Source organism: Crocuta crocuta, unplaced genomic scaffold (assembly GCF_008692635.1).
Source record: "Crocuta crocuta isolate KB4526 unplaced genomic scaffold, BGI_CrCroc_1.0 scaffold352, whole genome shotgun sequence".
Lineage (NCBI taxonomy): Eukaryota > Metazoa > Chordata > Mammalia > Carnivora > Hyaenidae > Crocuta > Crocuta crocuta.
This window is the reverse complement of record NW_027532169.1, coordinates 4,066,748-4,072,654: the sequence shown is the minus strand read 5'-3', so window position 1 is coordinate 4,072,654 and position 5,907 is coordinate 4,066,748. Positions and strand designations below refer to the sequence as shown.

The window sequence follows — 5,907 nt, the reverse complement described above, 5'->3', positions numbered from 1 at the left end:
AGAGAGAGGGAGTCACAGACTGAAACAGGCTCCAAGCTCTGAGCTGGCAGTCAGCACAGAGCCCGACGCAGGGCTCGAACCCACGAGCTGCGAGATCATGACCTAAGTGAAAGTCGGACGCTTAACCGATTAAGCCACCCAGGAGCCCCTAAAGACTTCATTTTGAAGTAATCTCTATACCCCACGCGGGGCTCAAACTCACAACCCTGAGATCAAGAGTCACATGCTCCACCAATTGAGCTAGCCAGGCGCCCCACAACTCCAAGAATCTCAATCAGCTGGCCCGAGTCCAACAGCAATGATCCACTCTCCCCTCTCAGCAGCCTCCCCACTCTGAGGCTCCCTCTTTGACCCTCTCTTACATTGGAACCCAGGCCCTTTTTCCTCCTCTTTGGCTTCTACTTTTCTAAGCACTTCCCATAATACTTCCAACGTAACTACTCAGCTCCCTAGAACCTATTTGTACTGCCTTCCTCCTGAAACGCCCTTTCCATTCCCAAGTATATTGGTCAAAACTTGCCCACAGTGGGGACCAGAAACAGGACCGAAAGGAAGGGAAACTTCTTTGCAAGTGCACAGGTTGAGAACTCATTTAGGGCCTCCTTACATTGGACCTGGCATACAGTAGGAGCCTAATAAATACACGTTAAATGGATAAAGATTGGTGTAATATATCATATTCGTATATGATTTTTTAGACTGTAAATTCCCCAAGTATGGGTTTAAGAACGATATCTCTCCTCTCAGATAGGATGCTTCCTAACCCAGAGACACTATTTCCCCAATATATGTGAGGCTTCTGAGAGCAAATTCTTGCCACTTCCATGTTCTGTGAACCCCAAAACTTCACCAAACATCTTGGTTAATGACGACTTAGACCAAGGTTTCTCAGCCTTATAATTGACATTCTGGGCCAGATAATTCTTTGATGTGGGGGGCTGTCCACTACATGGTAAGATACTTAGCAGGCATCCCTGGCCTCTACCTGCTGGATGCCAGTAGCGACCCCCTCCCCACTGGGACAACCGGAAACCCTCCAAACAATACCAAATATCTCCCGTGTTTGGGTGGGGCGGGGCACAAAATCATTTCCATTCGAGAACCACCAACCTAGACTGAGACAGAAAAAAAGAAGCAATTGCTCTACATTTTATTGCCTGGTGGGAATAGAAAGTATTTTTCTAGTAGAGGAAAAGTTGCATATTGATTCGATTAAGAACTGACGAGTAATGTCCCTCCAGCCCAGGCAGTTTCTCAGAATTGAAACTGCGAGCATTCCAGGTGAGATACTTCCTGCCTGGGACAAAATTTCCCTGTCAGGTCACCGGGGTACAGAATGGAATGGCAAAAGAAGGAAGTGGAAAAGTACGAGGACATGCCCCAGAAGTTACTAGAAATGGCAGCTCTTCACTTTCCACTCCTCAGCTAGGACCTGCCAGTGCTCTAAACCTGGGGTCAAATACTTAAGGGCCCGCTCTAGTTGGAGCCTGCCTGCTTGCAGAAACTGGAGCCCAGAGAGACTGAATGACTTTTCTGATATTGCACAGCACATCAGAGGGGGGAAAAAATCAGGGCTTGATCTCCTTTTGAAGTGACACGTCTGAAAGACAAGGGGACATGGTGCACCTTCAGCCGCCCAGGGCCTGGTCTCTCCTGTGCCCTAATCTGACGCTGAAAACAGACTAGACCATGACGAGAGGAGAGAAGGATCTACTGGTGATCTCTGCGGGGGGTGGGAGTGGAGCGGGGGACGGGACTGTTCACAACAGCAGGCCGTTTCCCAAGATGCTCTGGGTTGCTGGCTCCTGAGCCCGCTATCTCACTTTCTTGTTGCTGCTCAGAGATAAGCTATCAGCTCCTGCACAGGATCAACTGAGGAAGTCAGGAGGGAAGGGAGGCCTTGGCAGGAAAGGGCTGGCAGAAAAAAAAAGAAAAAAAAAAAAAGCAAAGCATCCTGGGGCAAAAGTGCTGATGGGCTGTTAAGAAGGAGGGAAGAAGAGGGAGAGTAGAGGCAAAGGGGATGAAGTGGGAGAGGGAAAAGGAGAGAAAGGCAGAGCGACCCACCAAAACGAAAATGACTCAGCAAAACAGAACATCAGGAGAGAGTTTTACTCATCTTTCTGTTAAAACTGTGTTTTCTCCGGGTGGCTCCGTTGGTTAAGCATCCAACTCTTGGTTTGAATTCAGGTCATGATCTCACGGTTCAGGAGTTCGAGCCCCGAGTTGGGCTCCACACTGATAGCACAGAACCTGCTTGGGATTCTCTCTCTGCCCCTCTCCCGCTCACGGTCTCTGTCTCTCTCTAAATAAGTAACTTAAGAAAAATTTTTTTTAAAGATGTAAAACTGGGGCGCCTGGGTGGCTCAATCGGTTAAGCTTCCGACTTCAGCTCAGGTCATGATCTAGTGGTTGGTGAGTTCAAGCCCCGCATGGGGCTCTGTGCTGATGGCTCAGAGCCTGGAGCCTGCTTTGGATTCTGTGTCTCCCTCTCCCTCTGCTCCTCCTGCTTGCGCTCTGTCTCTCAAAAATAAATGTTAAAAAATAAATAAAAATAAAACAATTTAAAACTGTATTTCCTCATCACTTTGTAGTGTGCCCTTTTTAAAAATGTGCCTTCCTGCTGTCTTGCCTCCAAAGAGTTAATGCAAACCAAATATTCTTAAAACTCATTTGTGATCCCATAAAGAATCAAGTCCTTGAGAGTGATTTACTGTGTGACTTCAGGAAAATTATTCCACTATTCTGAGGCTTTATGCTCCTCTCTTATTTAAAAAAGAGAGAGAGAGAGAGCGAGAATGCAGAGATTACCCCAGCCAGCTATAAGGAGAGGCCTCATGGTCTAACTCACGAGAAGTGCTAAAGAGCTGTTCTTTCATCTGGAACTACCTAGGGAGAGATTTTCTTACCAGGAGCTTTTACATCCTCATTCATTTGAATTGGTGCTCTGGGAGCCAGGCAGGGAACAGGTATTTTTATCTTACTCTAATGGATAAGCAGTGGTATAACCGGTAAAAAATGGATCACTCCTTTGCTACACTCCTCTGAATACTATGGAAAAGGCCTGGACTTTCTCCTTTGAGCAGGATTCCAAGACTGGGCTGAGCAGACCGGATTTGGGGGAAGGGGGCTCCTGCTCTTGGGAGAGGAGAGGTACCCACAGACTAGCAGAGAGGCTGCTGGTAGCATCAGAAAGCTTGAATCAGGACCCTCTCCCCTAAAGCCAGCCGCCCCGGCCTTTCGCAGTTACATGGGTCCCTGGGATGGGCTGCTCGGGCTCCGTTTCAATGCTGGACCTCACACAGAAACTACAGTCCCTAAGGCTCCGCCGATAGAACAAGTCACAGTTAGGCTGGGAACCAAAGTCACGGTTAAAACTTCCCAGGTCTGTGCTCTTCACAAGAAAGCAGAGTTACTTTCTCTACCCATTCTGTCTTCCATACTAGTTCTCTTTTTTACTTTCCTCAAGGCCCCCTCTCCCTTCCCATCCAGCTAGGAGGTGGCAGCCTTTTATTTATACTCTTTTCCAAAGCCCTCACCCTCCAGGGGGCCTACTCAGATTACACCTGCCCTTGAGGAATCCTTCCTTTACTTTGTTATTAGATCCTCAAATCTGTCTCGGAGAACAAGACCCTGCACACACAGAAAGACAGCAGTAAATTAGGGGTGAGTTATATGTCTAGTGTAATGTGTGCGCTCGTGTGTAAGTTAACACCACGTGGATGAAATCCACAGCTGCCTCTGGTGATGCACCGCCTGGGACTCTGAAATTCCCATTTTTATTTTATTTTTTTAAAGTATTTTTAGTTTTGAGAGAGTGACAGGGACACACAGAGACAGAGCGTGAGAGGGGTAGGGGCGGAGAGAGAAGGAGACACAGAATCTGAAGCAGGCTCCAAGCTCTGAGCAGTCAGCACAGAGCCCAACACGGGGCTCGAACCCACAAACCACGAGATCATGACCTGAGCTGAAGTTAGATGCTTAACTGACTGAGCCACCCAGGTGCCCCTGAAATTCCCATTTTTAGAGAACTGGCTTCTGAAGAGTGGAAGGGACTATGATTCCCCTTGGTTGTTATTCCTTTTCAATGTCAAACACAGCTCTGGCCCTAAGCCCCACCTCCTCAGGACAAAGACCAAGCTGGAGAAGGTACCCCAATGGATAAGGGCTCCTTCCAGAACCATCCTGTGCTATCTCTGTTCTGGTTGCTGTGGAAGTATCTGCCTCTCTGCTTTGAAGTCCAAGACAGAAGAATCTCCAAAGGCAGGAGGACTCCCACGTGCAAAAGAGGAAGGGAAGTTCCAACCTCAAGTCCAGGAACAGGGATGGAGAGGAAGAATCGTCAAGCAAAAGGAGGCTTTCCCTCTCTCCGGGAAGGGAAGGACGCAAAATCACCAAGGAACGAAAAGAATGTCCTCTTTCTCTGCTGCCTGATACCCAAGACCCTCCCCTTCTGCCTTTCCTGACCAGGCCAACCACAGAATGTTCCCTTGACCTTGCGGGAGTCCCCTGAGCCAGGCTGGATCAAGGTGACGAGGAAGCCTCCAGAACAGGGAAATCGTGGGAGGTGGGAGCATCGGGGCCAGGGGGCCTCTCTCTCTCGGGCTCCGGCAGCAGCTGGATGGGTGCCGCAGGTGCAGGTACCCGGCAGGATGCTCTTGGCAAATCCTTTTCGGGGAGAGGGGGTGTGAGCTCGAGTGAGTGAGCGCGAGAAGGAGAGAGAACCGGGAGGGAGGATGAGAGGGGGCGCGCCTGGGAGACGCAGGCCGGGGTGGCCGGCTGCAGGGCTCGGTGCCCCGGCGCCGCTAGGGTGCGGCTGTGTGCTGACCGGGCGCCCGGGCGGGGGTGGGGGTGGGGAGGCGCTGGCAGCAGCCGAGGCGAGGCCGTTTGGGTGTTGTGTTTCCACTGTAACTATAATTAGGCAGATTCTGTGTTTATTTAGGCTGAGAGCTGTAAGATAAATGACAGCTTCGAAGATGCTTTTCAGCACTTCATAAATCACCCACCGGCCCCGGGCAGTTGGCTTCGGCCACGTCTGGGGTCTTCCTCGCGCCCTGCTCCCCACCCCCACCCTCCGGGAAGAGGGTACACCCAGGAAGACCATCCCCACCCCTCCGCACCCCTCCCCANCCAACGGTGCCTGTCCTTTCCCCAGAGCTCGAGGCGCCGGGATCCCAATCGGGCAGCCGCCGAAGGCTGGCAAGGAGACCCGCCGCCTCCAGAGGTGGTCCCCGCGGCCGCGTGGGGCTCTGGTTGACAGGCAGGCTTGCCCTCCTCCGGGAGAATATGGTCTCTAACCAGCTCTAATTCAGGCTCTCTTCCCTGTGCCTGGCTGACACATCTGGAGATTTACAAGAGACATTTGAGAAGTATTTATAGCACAGGGGACTTTTCTTCCCCCTCCTATGACTGTCTGAGCCTCTCTTGGGGGCTCAGGGTGGAAGCTTCCACGTCCTTTCCCATGGGAGAGCACATTCTTGGACGGGGGTTGTGGACAGCAGGCCCTTTTCCAGTGGGACCTTAGAACTCCCTGGCCAGGAGGCAGGGCGAACAGCTGGCCGGTGGCGACCCATCCAGCCTGGCCAGGCCGAGGTCAGGTCAATTCCCTCGGCAGGAAGAGGGCGCAGGATGTGGGGAGTCGAACGAACACTGGCCTATCGAGCTTTGACTAGTCGCGCGCGCAAGCAGCAGTGGAGGTGATTAATCCAACAGAGACGTGAAGGTGGTCTGGACCAGACACCTTCCCGGGCAGAGGTTTCCAATCAAAACACACAGTGCAGAGTCTCAGGGCAGATCTCAGGGCCAATCATGCAGACTCTTCTCCCAGTTTGGGAGCATGGATTTGGAAACATTGGCCTTGGTAAAAAAAAAAAAAAAAAAAAAAAAAAAAAAAGGGGAAAAGTAAAGACG

The 5,907-nt window shown here is 51.1% G+C and overlaps 1 pseudogene; it reads left to right on the top strand.

Moving 5' to 3' along the window:
* LOC144242113 (phosphatidylinositol N-acetylglucosaminyltransferase subunit P pseudogene) overlaps window positions 1–5,254 on the top strand; it is a 15,698-nt pseudogene extending 10,444 nt beyond the window's left edge.
* The last annotated feature ends 653 nt before the right edge of the window (window positions 5,255–5,907 follow it).